This window comes from Ambystoma mexicanum (genome assembly GCF_040938575.1).
Source record: "Ambystoma mexicanum isolate Mex_15411 chromosome 12 unlocalized genomic scaffold, UKY_AmexF1_1 Mex_chr12_unloc.2, whole genome shotgun sequence".
NCBI classification, from domain to species: Eukaryota; Metazoa; Chordata; class Amphibia; order Caudata; family Ambystomatidae; genus Ambystoma; species Ambystoma mexicanum.
In genome coordinates this window covers 6,836,316-6,856,273 of record NW_027182323.1, presented here as the reverse complement: position 1 = coordinate 6,856,273, position 19,958 = coordinate 6,836,316, and the positions used below count along the sequence as shown (strand labels likewise).

Sequence of the window (19,958 nt, the reverse complement as noted above, 5' to 3'; positions counted from 1 at the left end):
GTTGCCCGCAAGGCAGTCTAGGCCATCTGGGGTGCTAGGTGCAGCTGAAGTCCCTGTCACAGGATCAGAGGCGCCTCTCCCTGCACTCCGCGCTACTGCGCACACAAAGGTGTCCTCTGTCGTTCTCAGCCCAGTTTAGGTTTAGGAACCTCAAGTCTCGCCAACAGGTGCCCAGTGTCTCAAATTTTCATAATCTGCACTTTGAGGTTGGCTTCAGAGTTGATGTGCGGCCGGATCTTGTACGGATGTTTCGGCTCGCGGCCATGTTGATTGGGCTCTCTAGTACCACCTCCAGGGTGTATTTTATTAAAATTTGAAATTAACAAAGATCACTTCGCAGTGTGTGCTGAAAACTGTACTCTATAAATTAATTGGGTAATCCTTGTTGTCCAGCTGACCACGACTTCTTAAGGAAGAGGGGTGTCTTTGTTTTTTAATCAGTCCAACCTTTTTATCCAGCTTCCCCAAAACAGGTATTTCTGCAAGGGGAGTCTGAAATCCAAAATTCCCCAAAGCATTCAAAGTTTTCTGTCTGACTTCCCAACATAGACCAAAGCGGGGGGAGTGGTGGGGGGATCTGAAAAATTAACCGATAAATCACCCTGTGTTTATTTTAAACCATAAGTGTGTGCGAAATCATCATTACCAATCTTGAAATCCTACTTCTATCCTTTTAAGCCTGCAGGAAAATCAAAATCGCACAAAAGTGCCTCCATTATTAATCAATATAATTATTTTGTGAAGTTAAATTTACAGAAAGTGAATAATTGCGATTGTGTCTTTTTAACTCACTTTTGTGATATATTTATGCTGAGAAAAGTTGAGCCACGGATAAAGTGGTTTTTAACATTTTCGTGCTCATTTCTATTACTTTTAATTTAAATAAATACCAATATATTTCCCCTACACTGGCCTGGTTCTTGGCTCATTGTCAGCTCATGGTAGAGGGATCCAAGGGGCATGATATGTGTCTGAGATAGGGCAAAAAAAAAAAGAATCTGTTAAATAGTTTGTTGCATAACCACGTGAGTGGGGAGAGAAGGAACTCCCCGTTTTGAGGGTGGCTTATCGACACTGTTACAACCCTCAGGAAGAGTATGTTATCAAACAAATTTGGACTTTGGAAAATCGGTCTGAGATTAGGCGCAGAGCCTCTAGGCATCAAGAATTGGGACTCAATCTGAAAGGCATTTGAATTTTCTCAAATAGGACTATTACAGGAATTATGCAAGGTAGAAGAAGTACCTATGAAGTGATTAGAAATAAGCATCTCAAGAACCATTGGGAATTTGTATAGTGAAGACGTTCTAACGCCCTGGTGAAGACCAGTGAGTAAGAGGTTGAAACACTCATTGACGATATTTTCAGGCTGAATGGACATTAAAGAATATCTATATGCATGACATAAAACTATTGTTGTTCGAATTCAACTTTTTTTAGTGTTATAATTGTTCATGTAAAATAGATGAATAGGTACATGGCGCATATGCCAGATACTGTGAACTTTAGTATTATGTCAGAAGAAGCTTCAAAACTGCTAAATAATCTTAAACTGATCGCTACAAATGGATGCAAGTTGTCCCGACCCCTTACAGCTACCATATTCCGAAGGAACAGATAAATACAATTTTAAGGGAGCATTGGTAAAGTTCATAAAAATGTCCCTCTATTTGGACTAACAGTATACCACAAAAGAAAGGGACAAGACTTGATATGATTTATCAAGTGCAACAAGTCACCAGTGTGATCCCTCTAGAAGAAGTACGCTATGCCTATTTAAGCTTCACAAAGGTGGTTTAAAAAAGGCCACCCCAGTGTGGGTCACATTGGTGCAGGCCTGTTTTGTAATTTTGTGTTTATTTTTTTTTGGTCAATTCACATAATTATCTATGGACTGTAACTTTACTGTTTCTACCCCTTTTAGATAGGTGGCACACCACCGCTATCTATGGACATGAGCCTTTATTAGGGATCGTGTAGTTCTTCCAGGGGTATATATAGGTCGTGAACATGATGCAGCAACTCTATATAGCAATCTACGTTTAAGGGTAGCCCAAACTCTGATATCTGGATCCTCCCAATCTATCTATGAGTGCAGCCACTCTGGTACTTAATGCATATTTCCAGTTTTGATTTGATCATCCCTTTTGCTGTATATTGTATAGGCGTACATAAAACTGTCCCATACTTTGGTCTATAAAGTCTGGTACACCCCTAATGTCTATATGTGGCAGTGCAGAGTATGCACATGGCTAGTCAGAATGTGAGATTCCTTGCACAGCACTAACCATATGTTGCCGCTACCGACTTTTTTAGCATGTCATCCACAAATGTTTGCACGTATGTGCAGTTTTTAATTAACAGAGTTCTAATTCGGTATGTGCCAGGAAAAAAAAAAAAGTGTTTCCGCCCGGTCTCGAACCGGGGACCTTTCGCGTGTTAGGCGAACGTGATAACCACTACACTACGGAAACTGCCATGTTAGCACTGAACAGTTTGACTTACTCTTCACACTCCTCCTTCTGTGATGTATGTTTTGGCCTGTTTTCAGCACTCAAAGCCTCCTTGTATTTCAGTTTCTCTTACTGTTGTTGGATAATTGTGTTGTAGCTTCACCAAAATCCTACCCCCATCAGGATAGTTTCTAAGAAGTTTGTGAAATATGGTGCCAAAGGAAAACTGTTACATGCACCCCTGCCCCAAATGTGTGCACGGCTCCCTTCCATGCCCCAAACTTCTCCCTATGCATAACCACCACATGGCACCACCCAATATCAATGGCCCCTCTTGCTTCAGGCACAAACATGACAGCATGTGTAGCTTCCATATCCACAGGCCCAAAGACGTAGGGTTTGCAAAATCCCCACCCAGATAAATACCTTGTCCCAGCCAGATCTGCGTTTACCCACCATACCCTGCAGTATATTATTAACCTGACCCATACATCTCAACCTCTTCGAGTTGCCCTGGCAAATTAAATCAGATTTAGCCAGAGAGAGTCCACTGAAATCAATGGGCTGGTGGGCGGGCTAGCCATATTTATGAACTGACTCCATAGTAAGTGACACCCCACGAAATGTGTTAATTGAGTGGTAGGCCTCACTTTTCTGTTAGGAATGGATGATGGCCCTCACGTTGATAGTTGGGTTCCCGGGGCACGGAGCGGGATAGGGTGGGGGGCGGCGGGAAAAGGGGAAGTGACAAGGCTAAGCACGGGCAAGGCAGTTGCAGGTAGGAGGTGTATGAATAACAACATGTTGCGTGTGACACCTGCCTCCTGTGTCTTTGTACTGCCCAGTGCTGGCCCTGGGGTAGAAGGTCCCTCACCCCGGGTCCACCCAGTGGCAACGAAGGAGAGACATCCTATGCGTGGGAGGCTACAGCGCCGGGAAGGCGAAGCGCATGGCAACGGAGGCCCAGGAGAGGGAGAACTACTGGTGGCCGTGGCAGTGAGGGCGTTGCCCTGCCTATGTATCGGAAGATGCAGGAGGCTGGATTGTGCCCGGGGGTCCGCAGCAGTGATTGCCAGTAGCAGTGGTGAGTGAGGGAAGGGAGCAGGGAACCAACGGTGCTTGTGCCTCGCTGCAGCTGTTAGAAGAAGCCCCTCCCTCCCACATCTCATAACCCCACGGTGCTGGTACCTCACATAGGTTCCAAGGGTGAAAGTGAGTGTGAGTTCTGTCCCGTCATCCGAGAAGCGGAGACCGACCGGAACCTTCTGTAGTGAATCGCTACTTCTGATATCTTATTCAAGAAGCCATGCCCAAGGGCATCGACCCCGCTACCCTCGCACAGGAAACAAGAGATGGATCCAGCATGCCTCATCGTCAGTGAAGGACTCAGATCAGGGCGGTGGAGATGGGCCAAAGAAAGAGGTCGCCTTGAATCGGAAGACGTCCATAGAGAAATAGACAGGCTTTTACTGGTGAAGGAGGAACTGGCCTTGTCTGAGGACAACCTACTACTAAAAGGACACAATATGGTGATCCCAGCTTCACTCCGAAGGAAAGTAGTGGAACTAGCACATGAGGGGCACCGAGGAATAGTGTCTACGAAACACATGTTGAGACAGAAGGTCTGGTTCCCCCAACTAGATGCGCTTTTGGGGGAGGTCTTGAAAGAGTGTCCGACCTGTTGCCTCATTACACCCAACAGACATCCAGAGCGTTATCGGATGTCTGCGTTACCGGAGGGGGTGTGGGAAGCAGTGGCGGCTGACTTCTTTGGTCTCATCGAAGGGAGAAAATACATCCTAGCCATAATGGACAAGTACCCCAGCTATTTAGAGGCGCAGAGAGTCTCCACGGCAGCTCACTATGTCATCCGAGTCCTGGACCACATTTTCACAGCATATGGCATTTCCCAAAAAGTGAAGACAGATAATGTATCTCCATACGCTGGCCAAGACTTTGAGCGCTTCAGTGAATACATGGGGTTTCATCACCAGAAGATCATGCTGTTATGGCCTCAAGCAAACGGCATGATTGAGCGTTTCATGGCAAACCTCAAACAAGTGCTACAGGTGGCCCAGTAAACTGGACAACCCTACGAGCATGTCTTCCATCAACTGCTCAGGGACTATTGGAGCACTGCACACAGATCCACAGGAAAAGCCCAGCAGAGGTCCTGTTTGGGAGAAATGTTCGGTCCCGGCTGCCACAGCATGGCCCCCAAGACACCATGCGACCTGAGGATAGTGAAATGAGAGATCACGACCAGAACGCCAAGCAGAGAATAAAGGACTATGCAGACATTCGCAGGAAAGCCAAGGACTGCATGCTAGAAGTTGAAGAGGTAGTGACGATGAAGCAGCCACAAACCCACAAACACATGGCAATGTTCAAGGATGATCTCCTAGTGATTACTGCACGAAAGGGTTCAATGGTTACGGCCCAGGGCGACCGTGGGTCCACCACCTGCAACTCCTCACATTTCAAACGGTTTCCACTAGCCACCCCACGGCGGGCAAGGGGAAGAGGGGACATGTCTGATGAACACCATGAGGACGATTCATATCATGGAGACCGAGAAGACTCTGACACCTCTGGTGTGGAATACACTGGGGAGCCGGCAGGAAGAATGGTGCGAGAGACAGAGAACTCGAGACCCCAAAGAGCAAGAAACAAACTGCAATGTCTCATTGAAGAAATGGTCTGAGGCGCACCATCCCAGGCACATGTTGCACCCCCTTTGGGGTAATTGTTTAATTTGCGGGGATGTCCCATTGACAGTTGGGTTCTGGGGCATGGGGCGGGGGTAACAGGGGAACTGATGAAGGCTAAGCATGGGCAAGGCAGTGGCATGTAGGAGGTGTATGAATAAAGATGTGTTGCGTTTGACACCTGCCTCCCGTGTCTTTGTACTGTGCAGTGCCGGCACCAGGGCAGGAGGTCCCTCACCCCGGGCCCAACACAATGGCCTGTATGTGATGATGCCATGAGCGAGGCAATGGACAAGTCAGCCTGCGCTGCACGACACACACCTGATCAACATTATGTATGGAAAATGGTGCAGACCATAACAACGTGTAAGAACGGGTTATTTTGTATAGTGCAGAATTATGTATTGTCAGCTGGAAAATGTCCCGACAGTTTTCAGATATAAGCCAGCCACATGGTGGTTGGTATATGTGAATTTAGTATGTAATACGTTTTCAGGAACTGCTAAGAACCAGCCTAAATACCAATACCAGTAATTGTCACATAGAACAGACTTCAGACACTTACGTGGGCAACTACCACCAAGTAGGTAAGATACCACCTGTCCAGTGACAGATGCACCCTGGTGGATCCACCCTGGTGCACAAGGCATCCTAGTTCGAGAGAAGTGTGAGAGAATTCCTAGACTTCACTGTGAATGATCCTATGGTTAAGAGACCATAGTAACTACATTGAAAAATGTAATCTCCATAAAAGAAGCACTTGACTTCTGAAGTGAATTCATTTTCATAATCAATGACTCAGGCCATGTTCTTTCACTTTAAGTATCCTGGTTCTTCCCTTATCTGCTCAAGGCTCACCCCCTTCACTCACCTGGTCTCTATCTCTTTCCCCTCCACCTGTCTTTCTAGTCTCTACTCATTGGCTCTCATTTCCTCACTACCGTAAATGCCTCTTTTTTGCAACTTTTCCAATACACCTCTAGCAACTCTGTCCTTGTCTCACCTCTAGCCCTTCCAATCTGCTGATTATCCCCTATTCCGCCCTATTGCATCTTTCCCTTTGAATTATCCCATTCACTCTCACCTTCATGGCTGTCCTACTCTCACTTTTATCTATCTCTATCTATGGTTCCACGCCACTCATAGCTCAGGGTCTTTCTCCCACTGCAACCTCAATCCTTGTTTTGTTATCAACTTTATCTTTACCAATTCCACTCTGGCACCAATGCCAGACTCGCGTCTATGTCCTTTCATCTAAATAAGTTTCCCCATGTTAATTTTCATCAATAAAATTACATTGTGGCCTTTCATCGTTTTGTTAATATATAGGGGGTGTCACCCCATAGCCCACAATACCCCCAGCCCTATGCTTCCTTTCTTAATACATATGCATGCCTTGTCATCACCACCATGCAATGCTGTCAAAGTCAATTTCCACAAGGTAATTTATTTTGATGAAAGATGGCATATGTCAGACTATCACCTACATTCCTCCCAGTATCACACCTCCAACTCTCCTTGTTTCTTCCATTCTTCTATCCTCTCATTCTCTCATGATATTCTCTTATTATCCCTATAATCTCCATCAGTTTGGTTTCCTCTCAACTACATCAAGTCTTCTTCCTCTTTTTCCTTCTACTATTTTGCTCTCATCTGTCAACCCAGCTCTCTCAGAGTCCTGGTGGCCTCTGGGCTCTGTGGGTTTTCCGGCGTGTGCCTCTCTGCTCCAGGAGCCGCCGCCATAGGTTGTTACCGTGGCAAGACCCAGTGGTCGGGTCTCTCCTCCGTTCCGTTCTGCCCTCAGAAACACCACTCAGTTCCTCGGGTGTCCTGGCTGGTGTATGCTGATCTCCCCAGTAGTTGGGGGACTGGTTGCTCCGCCTTCGCCTCCCGGGAGTGACGGGCTGCGATCCTCCATGCCACACAGAGGAGGAGCCGTTATGCCCGGGGCTCCCCCGGTGTGGTGAGCCGATCCGCAGCCTCCCTGCTGGCTCCCTCGATGTCCGGGAGTCGGGTAAGGCTCTTGCCAATTCCGCTTTGATGTTGCCTGCAAGGCAGTCTAGGCCATCTGGGGTGCTAGGTGCAGCTGAAGTCCCTGTCACAGGATCAGAGGCGCCTCTCCCTGCACTCCGCGCTACTGCGCACACAAAGGTGTCCTCTGTCGTTCTCAGCCCAGTTTAGGTTTAGGAACCTCAAGTCTCGCCAACAGGTGCCCAGTGTCTCAAATTTTCATAATCTGCACTTTGAGGTTGGCTTCAGAGTTGATGTGCGGCCGGATCTTGTACGGATGTTTCGGCTCGCGGCCATGTTGATTGGGCTCTCTAGTACCACCTCCAGGGTGTATTTTATTAAAATTTGAAATTAACAAAGATCACTTCGCAGTGTGTGCTGAAAACTGTACTCTATAAATTAATTGGGTAATCCTTGTTGTCCAGCTGACCACGACTTCTTAAGGAAGAGGGGTGTCTTTGTTTTTTAATCAGTCCAACCTTTTTATCCAGCTTCCCCAAAACAGGTATTTCTGCAAGGGGAGTCTGAAATCCAAAATTCCCCAAAGCATTCTAAGTTTTCTGTCTGACTTCCCAACATAGACCAAAGCGGGGGGAATGGTGGGGGGGTCTGAAAAATTAACCGATAAATCACCCTGTGTTTATTTTAAATCATAAGTGTGTGCGAAATCATCATTACCAATCTTGAAATCCTACTTCTATCCTTTTAAGCCTGCAGGAAAATCAAAATCGCACAAAAGTGCCTCCATTATTAATCAATATAATTATTTTGTGAAGTTAAATTTACAGAAAGTGAATAATTGCGATTGTGTCTTTTTAACTCACTTTTGTGATATATTTATGCTGAGAAAAGTTGAGCCACGGATAAAGTGGTTTTTAACATTTTCGTGCTCATTTCTATTACTTTTAATTTAAATAAATACCAATATATTTCCCCTACACTGGCCTGGTTCTTGGCTCATTGTCAGCTCATGGTAGAGGGATCCAAGGGGCATGATATGTGTCTGAGATAGGGCAAAAAAAAAAAGAATCTGTTAAATAGTTTGTTGCATAACCACGTGAGTGGGGAGAGAAGGAACTCCCCGTTTTGAGGGTGGCTTATCGACACTGTTACAACCCTCAGGAAGAGTATGTTATCAAACAAATTTGGACTTTGGAAAATCGGTCTGAGATTAGGCGCAGAGCCTCTAGGCATCAAGAATTGGGACTCAATCTGAAAGGCATTTGAATTTTCTCAAATAGGACTATTACAGGAATTATGCAAGGTAGAAGAAGTACCTATGAAGTGATTAGAAATAAGCATCTCAAGAACCATTGGGAATTTGTATAGTGAAGACGTTCTAACGCCCTGGTGAAGACCAGTGAGTAAGAGGTTGAAACACTCATTGACGATATTTTCAGGCTGAATGGACATTAAAGAATATCTATATGCATGACATAAAACTATTGTTGTTCGAATTCAACTTTTTTTAGTGTTATAATTGTTCATGTAAAATAGATGAATAGGTACATGGCGCATATGCCAGATACTGTGAACTTTAGTATTATGTCAGAAGAAGCTTCAAAACTGCTAAATAATCTTAAACTGATCGCTACAAATGGATGCAAGTTGTCCCGACCCCTTACAGCTACCATATTCCGAAGGAACAGATAAATACAATTTTAAGGGAGCATTGGTAAAGTTCATAAAAATGTCCCTCTATATGGACTAACAGTATACCACAAAAGAAAGGGACAAGACTTGATATGATTTATCAAGTGCAACAAGTCACCAGTGTGATCCCTCTAGAAGAAGTACGCTATGCCTATTTAAGCTTCACAAAGGTGGTTTAAAAAAGGCCACCCCAGTGTGGGTCACATTGGTGCAGGCCTGTTTTGTAATTTTGTGTTTATTTTTTTTTGGTCAATTCACATAATTATCTATGGACTGTAACTTTACTGTTTCTACCCCTTTTAGATAGGTGGCACACCACCGCTATCTATGGACATGAGCCTTTATTAGGGATCGTGTAGTTCTTCCAGGGGTATATATAGGTCGTGAACATGATGCAGCAACTCTATATAGCAATCTACGTTTAAGGGTAGCCCAAACTCTGATATCTGGATCCTCCCAATCTATCTATGAGTGCAGCCACTCTGGTACTTAATGCATATTTCCAGTTTTGATTTGATCATCCCTTTTGCTGTATATTGTATAGGCGTTCATAAAACTGTCCCATACTTTGGTCTATAAAGTCTGGTACACCCCTAATGTCTATATGTGGCAGTGCAGAGTATGCACATGGCTAGTCAGAATGTGAGATTCCTTGCACAGCACTAACCATATGTTGCCGCTACCGACTTTTTTAGCATGTCATCCACAAATGTTTGCACGTATGTGCAGTTTTTAATTAACAGAGTTCTAATTCGGTATGTGCCAGGAAAAAAAAAAGTGTTTCCGCCCGGTCTCGCGTGTTAGGCGAACGTGATAACCACTACACTACGGAAACTGCCATGTTAGCACTGAACAGTTTGACTTACTCTTCACACTCCTCCTTCTGTGATGTATGTTTTGGCCTGTTTTCAGCACTCAAAGCCTCCTTGTATTTCAGTTTCTCTTACTGTTGTTGGATAATTGTGTTGTAGCTTCACCAAAATCCTACCCCCATCAGGATAGTTTCTAAGAAGTTTGTGAAATATGGTGCCAAAGGAAAACTGTTACATGCACCCCTGCCCCAAATGTGTGCACGGCTCCCTTCCATGCCCCAAACTTCTCCCTATGCATAACCACCACATGGCACCACCCAATATCAATGGCCCCTCTTGCTTCAGGCACAAACATGATAGCATGTGTAGCTTCCATATCCACAGGCCCAAAGACGTAGGGTTTGCAAAATCCCCACCCAGATAAATACCTTGTCCCAGCCAGATCTGCGTTTACCCACCATACCCTGCAGTATATTATTAACCTGACCCATACATCTCAACCTCTTCGAGTTGCCCTGGCAAATTAAATCAGATTTAGCCAGAGAGAGTCCACTGAAATCAATGGGCTGGTGGGCGGGCTAGCCATATTTATGAACTGACTCCATAGTAAGTGACACCCCACGAAATGTGTTAATTGAGTGGTAGGCCTCACTTTTCTGTTAGGAATGGATGATGGCCCTCACGTTGATAGTTGGGTTCCCGGGGCACGGAGCGGGATAGGGTGGGGGGCGGCGGGAAAAGGGGAAGTGACAAGGCTAAGCACGGGCAAGGCAGTTGCAGGTAGGAGGTGTATGAATAACAACATGTTGCGTGTGACACCTGCCTCCTGTGTCTTTGTACTGCCCAGTGCTGGCCCTGGGGTAGAAGGTCCCTCACCCCGGGTCCACCCAGTGGCAACGAAGGAGAGACATCCTATGCGTGGGAGGCTACAGCGCCGGGAAGGCGAAGCGCATGGCAACGGAGGCCCAGGAGAGGGAGAACTACTGGTGGCCGTGGCAGTGAGGGCGTTGCCCTGCCTATGTATCGGAAGATGCAGGAGGCTGGATTGTGCCCGGGGGTCCGCAGCAGTGATTGCCAGTAGCAGTGGTGAGTGAGGGAAGGGAGCAGGGAACCAACGGTGCTTGTGCCTCGCTGCAGCTGTTAGAAGAAGCCCCTCCCTCCCACATCTCATAACCCCACGGTGCTGGTACCTCACATAGGTTCCAAGGGTGAAAGTGAGTGTGAGTTCTGTCCCGTCATCCGAGAAGCGGAGACCGACCGGAACCTTCTGTAGTGAATCGCTACTTCTGATATCTTATTCAAGAAGCCATGCCCAAGGGCATCGACCCCGCTACCCTCGCACAGGAAACAAGAGATGGATCCAGCATGCCTCATCGTCAGTGAAGGACTCAGATCAGGGCGGTGGAGATGGGCCAAAGAAAGAGGTCGCCTTGAATCGGAAGACGTCCATAGAGAAATAGACAGGCTTTTACTGGTGAAGGAGGAACTGGCCTTGTCTGAGGACAACCTACTACTAAAAGGACACAATATGGTGATCCCAGCTTCACTCCGAAGGAAAGTAGTGGAACTAGCACATGAGGGGCACCGAGGAATAGTGTCTACGAAACACATGTTGAGACAGAAGGTCTGGTTCCCCCAACTAGATGCGCTTTTGGGGGAGGTCTTGAAAGAGTGTCCGACCTGTTGCCTCATTACACCCAACAGACATCCAGAGCGTTATCGGATGTCTGCGTTACCGGAGGGGGTGTGGGAAGCAGTGGCGGCTGACTTCTTTGGTCTCATCGAAGGGAGAAAATACATCCTAGCCATAATGGACAAGTACCCCAGCTATTTAGAGGCGCAGAGAGTCTCCACGGCAGCTCACTATGTCATCCGAGTCCTGGACCACATTTTCACAGCATATGGCATTTCCCAAAAAGTGAAGACAGATAATGTATCTCCATACGCTGGCCAAGACTTTGAGCGCTTCAGTGAATACATGGGGTTTCATCACCAGAAGATCATGCTGTTATGGCCTCAAGCAAACGGCATGATTGAGCGTTTCATGGCAAACCTCAAACAAGTGCTACAGGTGGCCCAGTAAACTGGACAACCCTACGAGCATGTCTTCCATCAACTGCTCAGGGACTATTGGAGCACTGCACACAGATCCACAGGAAAAGCCCAGCAGAGGTCCTGTTTGGGAGAAATGTTCGGTCCCGGCTGCCACAGCATGGCCCCCAAGACACCATGCGACCTGAGGATAGTGAAATGAGAGATCACGACCAGAACGCCAAGCAGAGAATAAAGGACTATGCAGACATTCGCAGGAAAGCCAAGGACTGCATGCTAGAAGTTGAAGAGGTAGTGACGATGAAGCAGCCACAAACCCACAAACACATGGCAATGTTCAAGGATGATCTCCTAGTGATTACTGCACGAAAGGGTTCAATGGTTACGGCCCAGGGCGACCGTGGGTCCACCACCTGCAACTCCTCACATTTCAAACGGTTTCCACTAGCCACCCCACGGCGGGCAAGGGGAAGAGGGGACATGTCTGATGAACACCATGAGGACGATTCATATCATGGAGACCGAGAAGACTCTGACACCTCTGGTGTGGAATACACTGGGGAGCCGGCAGGAAGAATGGTGCGAGAGACAGAGAACTCGAGACCCCAAAGAGCAAGAAACAAACTGCAATGTCTCATTGAAGAAATGGTCTGAGGCGCACCATCCCAGGCACATGTTGCACCCCCTTTGGGGTAATTGTTTAATTTGCGGGGATGTCCCATTGACAGTTGGGTTCTGGGGCATGGGGCGGGGGTAACAGGGGAACTGATGAAGGCTAAGCATGGGCAAGGCAGTGGCATGTAGGAGGTGTATGAATAAAGATGTGTTGCGTTTGACACCTGCCTCCCGTGTCTTTGTACTGTGCAGTGCCGGCACCAGGGCAGGAGGTCCCTCACCCCGGGCCCAACACAATGGCCTGTATGTGATGATGCCATGAGCGAGGCAATGGACAAGTCAGCCTGCGCTGCACGACACACACCTGATCAACATTATGTATGGAAAATGGTGCAGACCATAACAACGTGTAAGAACGGGTTATTTTGTATAGTGCAGAATTATGTATTGTCAGCTGGAAAATGTCCCGACAGTTTTCAGATATAAGCCAGCCACATGGTGGTTGGTATATGTGAATTTAGTATGTAATACGTTTTCAGGAACTGCTAAGAACCAGCCTAAATACCAATACCAGTAATTGTCACATAGAACAGACTTCAGACACTTACGTGGGCAACTACCACCAAGTAGGTAAGATACCACCTGTCCAGTGACAGATGCACCCTGGTGGATCCACCCTGGTGCACAAGGCATCCTAGTTCGAGAGAAGTGTGAGAGAATTCCTAGACTTCACTGTGAATGATCCTATGGTTAAGAGACCATAGTAACTACATTGAAAAATGTAATCTCCATAAAAGAAGCACTTGACTTCTGAAGTGAATTCATTTTCATAATCAATGACTCAGGCCATGTTCTTTCACTTTAAGTATCCTGGTTCTTCCCTTATCTGCTCAAGGCTCACCCCCTTCACTCACCTGGTCTCTATCTCTTTCCCCTCCACCTGTCTTTCTAGTCTCTACTCATTGGCTCTCATTTCCTCACTACCGTAAATGCCTCTTTTTTGCAACTTTTCCAATACACCTCTAGCAACTCTGTCCTTGTCTCACCTCTAGCCCTTCCAATCTGCTGATTATCCCCTATTCCGCCCTATTGCATCTTTCCCTTTGAATTATCCCATTCACTCTCACCTTCATGGCTGTCCTACTCTCACTTTTATCTATCTCTATCTATGGTTCCACGCCACTCATAGCTCAGGGTCTTTCTCCCACTGCAACCTCAATCCTTGTTTTGTTATCAACTTTATCTTTACCAATTCCACTCTGGCACCAATGCCAGACTCGCGTCTATGTCCTTTCATCTAAATAAGTTTCCCCATGTTAATTTTCATCAATAAAATTACATTGTGGCCTTTCATCATTTTGTTAATATATAGGGGGTGTCACCCCATAGTCCACAATACCCCCAGCCCTATGCTTCCTTTCTTAATACATATGCATGCCTTGTCATCACCACCATGCAATGCTGTCAAAGTCAATTTCCACAAGGTAATTTATTTTGATGAAAGATGGCATATGTCAGACTATCACCTACATTCCTCCCAGTATCACACCTCCAACTCTCCTTGTTTCTTCCCTTCTTCTATCCTCTCATTCTCTCATGATATTCTCTTATTATCCCTATAATCTCCATCAGTTTGGTTTCCTCTCAACTACATCAAGTCTTCTTCCTCTTTTTCCTTCTACTATTTTGCTCTCATCTGTCAACCCAGCTCTCTCAGAGTCCTGGTGGCCTCTGGGCTCTGTGGGTTTTCCGGCGTGTGCCTCTCTGCTCCAGGAGCCGCCGCCATAGGTTGTTACCGTGGCAAGACCCAGTGGTCGGGTCTCTCCTCCGTTCCGTTCTGCCCTCAGAAACACCACTCAGTTCCTCGGGTGTCCTGGCTGGTGTATGCTGATCTCCCCAGTAGTTGGGGGACTGGTTGCTCCGCCTTCGCCTCCCGGGAGTGACGGGCTGCGATCCTCCATGCCACACAGAGGAGGAGCCGTTATGCCCGGGGCTCCCCCGGTGTGGTGAGCCGATCCGCAGCCTCCCTGCTGGCTCCCTCGATGTCCGGGAGTCGGGTAAGGCTCTTGCCAATTCCGCTTTGATGTTGCCCGCAAGGCAGTCTAGGCCATCTGGGGTGCTAGGTGCAGCTGAAGTCCCTGTCACAGGATCAGAGGCGCCTCTCCCTGCACTCCGCGCTACTGCGCACACAAAGGTGTCCTCTGTCGTTCTCAGCCCAGTTTAGGTTTAGGAACCTCAAGTCTCGCCAACAGGTGCCCAGTGTCTCAAATTTTCATAATCTGCACTTTGAGGTTGGCTTCAGAGTTGATGTGCGGCCGGATCTTGTACGGATGTTTCGGCTCGCGGCCATGTTGATTGGGCTCTCTAGTACCACCTCCAGGGTGTATTTTATTAAAATTTGAAATTAACAAAGATCACTTCGCAGTGTGTGCTGAAAACTGTACTCTATAAATTAATTGGGTAATCCTTGTTGTCCAGCTGACCACGACTTCTTAAGGAAGAGGGGTGTCTTTGTTTTTTAATCAGTCCAACCTTTTTATCCAGCTTCCCCAAAACAGGTATTTCTGCAAGGGGAGTCTGAAATCCAAAATTCCCCAAAGCATTCTAAGTTTTCTGTCTGACTTCCCAACATAGACCAAAGCGGGGGGAGTGGTGGGGGGGTCTGAAAAATTAACCGATAAATCACCCTGTGTTTATTTTAAATCATAAGTGTGTGCGAAATCATCATTACCAATCTTGAAATCCTACTTCTATCCTTTTAAGCCTGCAGGAAAATCAAAATCGCACAAAAGTGCCTCCATTATTAATCAATATAATTATTTTGTGAAGTTAAATTTACAGAAAGTGAATAATTGCGATTGTGTCTTTTTAACTCACTTTTGTGATATATTTATGCTGAGAAAAGTTGAGCCACGGATAAAGTGGTTTTTAACATTTTCGTGCTCATTTCTATTACTTTTAATTTAAATAAATACCAATATATTTCCCCTACACTGGCCTGGTTCTTGGCTCATTGTCAGCTCATGGTAGAGGGATCCAAGGGGCATGATATGTGTCTGAGATAGGGCAAAAAAAAAAAGAATCTGTTAAATAGTTTGTTGCATAACCACGTGAGTGGGGAGAGAAGGAACTCCCCGTTTTGAGGGTGGCTTATCGACACTGTTACAACCCTCAGGAAGAGTATGTTATCAAACAAATTTGGACTTTGGAAAATCGGTCTGAGATTAGGCGCAGAGCCTCTAGGCATCAAGAATTGGGACTCAATCTGAAAGGCATTTGAATTTTCTCAAATAGGACTATTACAGGAATTATGCAAGGTAGAAGAAGTACCTATGAAGTGATTAGAAATAAGCATCTCAAGAACCATTGGGAATTTGTATAGTGAAGACGTTCTAACGCCCTGGTGAAGACCAGTGAGTAAGAGGTTGAAACACTCATTGACGATATTTTCAGGCTGAATGGACATTAAAGAATATCTATATGCATGACATAAAACTATTGTTGTTCGAATTCAACTTTTTTTAGTGTTATAATTGTTCATGTAAAATAGATGAATAGGTACATGGCGCATATGCCAGATACTGTGAACTTTAGTATTATGTCAGAAGAAGCTTCAAAACTGCTAAATAATCTTAAACTGATCGCTACAAATGGATGCAAGTTGTCCCGACCCCTTACAGCTACCATATTCCGAAGGAACAGATAAATACAATTTTAAGGGAGCATTGGTAAAGTTCATAAAAATGTCCCTCTATTTGGACTAACAGTATACCACAAAAGAAAGGGACAAGACTTGATATGATTTATCAAGTGCAACAAGTCACCAGTGTGATCCCTCTAGAAGAAGTACGCTATGCCTATTTAAGCTTCACAAAGGTGGTTTAAAAAAGGCCACCCCAGTGTGGGTCACATTGGTGCAGGCCTGTTTTGTAATTTTGTGTTTATTTTTTTTTGGTCAATTCACATAATTATCTATGGACTGTAACTTTACTGTTTCTACCCCTTTTAGATAGGTGGCACACCACCGCTATCTATGGACATGAGCCTTTATTAGGGATCGTGTAGTTCTTCCAGGGGTATATATAGGTCGTGAACATGATGCAGCAACTCTATATAGCAATCTACGTTTAAGGGTAGCCCAAACTCTGATATCTGGATCCTCCCAATCTATCTATGAGTGCAGCCACTCTGGTACTTAATGCATATTTCCAGTTTTGATTTGATCATCCCTTTTGCTGTATATTGTATAGGCGTTCATAAAACTGTCCCATACTTTGGTCTATAAAGTCTGGTACACCCCTAATGTCTATATGTGGCAGTGCAGAGTATGCACATGGCTAGTCAGAATGTGAGATTCCTTGCACAGCACTAACCATATGTTGCCGCTACCGACTTTTTTAGCATGTCATCCACAAATGTTTGCACGTATGTGCAGTTTTTAATTAACAGAGTTCTAATTCGGTATGTGCCAGGAAAAAAAAAAAGTGTTTCCGCCCGGTCTCGAACCGGGGACCTTTCGCGTGTTAGGCGAACGTGATAACCACTACACTACGGAAACTGCCATGTTAGCACTGAACAGTTTGACTTACTCTTCACACTCCTCCTTCTGTGATGTATGTTTTGGCCTGTTTTCAGCACTCAAAGCCTCCTTGTATTTCAGTTTCTCTTACTGTTGTTGGATAATTGTGTTGTAGCTTCACCAAAATCCTACCCCCATCAGGATAGTTTCTAAGAAGTTTGTGAAATATGGTGCCAAAGGAAAACTGTTACATGCACCCCTGCCCCAAATGTGTGCACGGCTCCCTTCCATGCCCCAAACTTCTCCCTATGCATAACCACCACATGGCACCACCCAATATCAATGGCCCCTCTTGCTTCAGGCACAAACATGACAGCATGTGTAGCTTCCATATCCACAGGCCCAAAGACGTAGGGTTTGCAAAATCCCCACCCAGATAAATACCTTGTCCCAGCCAGATCTGCGTTTACCCACCATACCCTGCAGTATATTATTAACCTGACCCATACATCTCAACCTCTTCGAGTTGCCCTGGCAAATTAAATCAGATTTAGCCAGAGAGAGTCCACTGAAATCAATGGGCTGGTGGGCGGGCTAGCCATATTTATGAACTGACTCCATAGTAAGTGACACCCCACGAAATGTGTTAATTGAGTGGTAGGCCTCACTTTTCTGTTAGGAATGGATGATGGCCCTCACGTTGATAGTTGGGTTCCCGGGGCACGGAGCGGGATAGGGTGGGGGGCGGCGGGAAAAGGGGAAGTGACAAGGCTAAGCACGGGCAAGGCAGTTGCAGGTAGGAGGTGTATGAATAACAACATGTTGCGTGTGACACCTGCCTCCTGTGTCTTTGTACTGCCCAGTGCTGGCCCTGGGGTAGAAGGTCCCTCACCCCGGGTCCACCCAGTGGCAACGAAGGAGAGACATCCTATGCGTGGGAGGCTACAGCGCCGGGAAGGCGAAGCGCATGGCAACGGAGGCCCAGGAGAGGGAGAACTACTGGTGGCCGTGGCAGTGAGGGCGTTGCCCTGCCTATGTATCGGAAGATGCAGGAGGCTGGATTGTGCCCGGGGGTCCGCAGCAGTGATTGCCAGTAGCAGTGGTGAGTGAGGGAAGGGAGCAGGGAACCAACGGTGCTTGTGCCTCGCTGCAGCTGTTAGAAGAAGCCCCTCCCTCCCACATCTCATAACCCCACGGTGCTGGTACCTCACATAGGTTCCAAGGGTGAAAGTGAGTGTGAGTTCTGTCCCGTCATCCGAGAAGCGGAGACCGACCGGAACCTTCTGTAGTGAATCGCTACTTCTGATATCTTATTCAAGAAGCCATGCCCAAGGGCATCGACCCCGCTACCCTCGCACAGGAAACAAGAGATGGATCCAGCATGCCTCATCGTCAGTGAAGGACTCAGATCAGGGCGGTGGAGATGGGCCAAAGAAAGAGGTCGCCTTGAATCGGAAGACGTCCATAGAGAAATAGACAGGCTTTTACTGGTGAAGGAGGAACTGGCCTTGTCTGAGGACAACCTACTACTAAAAGGACACAATATGGTGATCCCAGCTTCACTCCGAAGGAAAGTAGTGGAACTAGCACATGAGGGGCACCGAGGAATAGTGTCTACGAAACACATGTTGAGACAGAAGGTCTGGTTCCCCCAACTAGATGCGCTTTTGGGGGAGGTCTTGAAAGAGTGTCCGACCTGTTGCCTCATTACACCCAACAGACATCCAGAGCGTTATCGGATGTCTGCGTTACCGGAGGGGGTGTGGGAAGCAGTGGCGGCTGACTTCTTTGGTCTCATCGAAGGGAGAAAATACATCCTAGCCATAATGGACAAGTACCCCAGCTATTTAGAGGCGCAGAGAGTCTCCACGGCAGCTCACTATGTCATCCGAGTCCTGGACCACATTTTCACAGCATATGGCATTTCCCAAAAAGTGAAGACAGATAATGTATCTCCATACGCTGGCCAAGACTTTGAGCGCTTCAGTGAATACATGGGGTTTCATCACCAGAAGATCATGCTGTTATGGCCTCAAGCAAACGGCATGATTGAGCGTTTCATGGCAAACCTCAAACAAGTGCTACAGGTGGCCCAGTAAACTGGACAACCCTGCGAGCATGTCTTCCATCAACTGCTCAGGGACTATTGGAGCACTGCACACAGCTCCACAGGAAAAGCCCAGCAGAGGTCCTGTTTGGGAGAAATGTTCGGTCCCGGCTGCCACAGCATGGCCCCCAAGACACCATGCGACCTGAGGATAGTGAAATGAGAGATCACGACCAGAACGCCAAGCAGAGAATAAAGGACTATGCAGACATTCGCAGGAAAGCCAAGGACTGCATGCTAGAAGTTGAAGAGGTAGTGACGATGAAGCAGCCACAAACCCACAAACACATGGCAATGTTCAAGGATGATCTCCTAGTGATTACTGCACGAAAGGGTTCAATGGTTACGGCCCAGGGCGACCGTGGGTCCACCACCTGCAACTCCTCACATTTCAAACGGTTTCCACTAGCCACCCCACGGCGGGCAAGGGGAAGAGGGGACATGTCTGATGAACACCATGAGGACGATTCATATCATGGAGACCGAGAAGACTCTGACACCTCTGGTGTGGAATACACTGGGGAGCCGGCAGGAAGAATGGTGCGAGAGACAGAGAACTCGAGACCCCAAAGAGCAAGAAACAAACTGCAATGTCTCATTGAAGAAATGGTCTGAGGCGCACCATCCCAGGCACATGTTGCACCCCCTTTGGGGTAATTGTTTAATTTGCGGGGATGTCCCATTGACAGTTGGGTTCTGGGGCATGGGGCGGGGGTAACAGGGGAACTGATGAAGGCTAAGCATGGGCAAGGCAGTGGCATGTAGGAGGTGTATGAATAAAGATGTGTTGCGTTTGACACCTGCCTCCCGTGTCTTTGTACTGTGCAGTGCCGGCACCAGGGCAGGAGGTCCCTCACCCCGGGCCCAACACAATGGCCTGTATGTGATGATGCCATGAGCGAGGCAATGGACAAGTCAGCCTGCGCTGCACGACACACACCTGATCAACATTATGTATGGAAAATGGTGCAGACCATAACAACGTGTAAGAACGGGTTATTTTGTATAGTGCAGAATTATGTATTGTCA

At 46.7% G+C, this 19,958-nt stretch overlaps 2 non-coding genes across 2 annotated transcripts; both read right to left on the bottom strand.

Moving 5' to 3' along the window:
- Positions 1-2,401: 2,401 nt before the first annotated feature.
- On the bottom strand, positions 2,402-2,474 carry TRNAV-AAC (transfer RNA valine (anticodon AAC)). The gene has a single exon. It is a non-coding gene; the product is annotated as a tRNA-Val (tRNA).
- A 14,314-nt stretch (positions 2,475-16,788) lies between these two features.
- Positions 16,789-16,861, bottom strand: TRNAV-AAC (transfer RNA valine (anticodon AAC)). Its single transcript has one exon. It is a non-coding gene; the product is annotated as a tRNA-Val (tRNA).
- Between the last annotated feature and the right edge of the window lie 3,097 nt (positions 16,862-19,958).